Genomic DNA, 784 nt, shown 5'->3' on the forward strand with positions numbered 1-784 from the left:
GCTGTGCAACAGGACCTCACATTGGGTTCAAAATGATCTCACACAGATCATAATTGAACACAAATGCATAGTCCACCTAATATAAAAGAGAATCAAACCCCACACAAATCAAACCAAGACGACCTGTAATACAACCTGATCTAAAACATCTGGATTCAACTTTTGGCAAACACGAGAACCATTAAAAAAAAAAAAAAAAAAACATTATTTATTCATTTCGATTTTGTGTGCTTCCTTTGGAGTCGTTCCTCTGCTGATTTGGAGACCATATAGGGTAAGCTTCTTGTGGACGGTTGGAGTGTGTGTTCACAGAGAAACTGTGCACCAAGCCCACACTTCACCAGGAGCCTGGGGTTGGACAAACCAAAGCAGGCTGACCATAAGAGCGGCATTGTGAGTGTCTGCCAGGTGTTTGAGGAGGAGATCAACAGCAGGCTCCAGCCCCAACATAAAGCATTCAGATGTTGGGCCCTGGGGGATGGAGTCTGGAGGACGGAGCGGGGGGAGGGGGGCTGGGACAAAGACTTGTTGTACTCGGGATGGGGGGTCAGGCACAGGGTTGGAGCTGCTAGGCTGTGGTGTCGTTAAGGCCCGGGGCTCAGACTGAGGCTGGGGTTGTGGTGTCGTTAAGGCCCGGGGCTCAGACTGAGGCTGCGGTTGTGGTGTCGTTAAGGCCCGGGGCTCAGACTGAGGCTGGGGTTGTGGTGTCGTTAAGGCCCGGGGCTCAGACTGAGGCTGGGGTTGTGGTGTCGTTAAGGCCCGGGGCTCAGACTGAGGCTGGGGT

This window comes from Osmerus eperlanus, chromosome 14 (genome assembly GCF_963692335.1).
Source record: "Osmerus eperlanus chromosome 14, fOsmEpe2.1, whole genome shotgun sequence".
Classification (NCBI taxonomy): Eukaryota; Metazoa; Chordata; class Actinopteri; order Osmeriformes; family Osmeridae; genus Osmerus; species Osmerus eperlanus.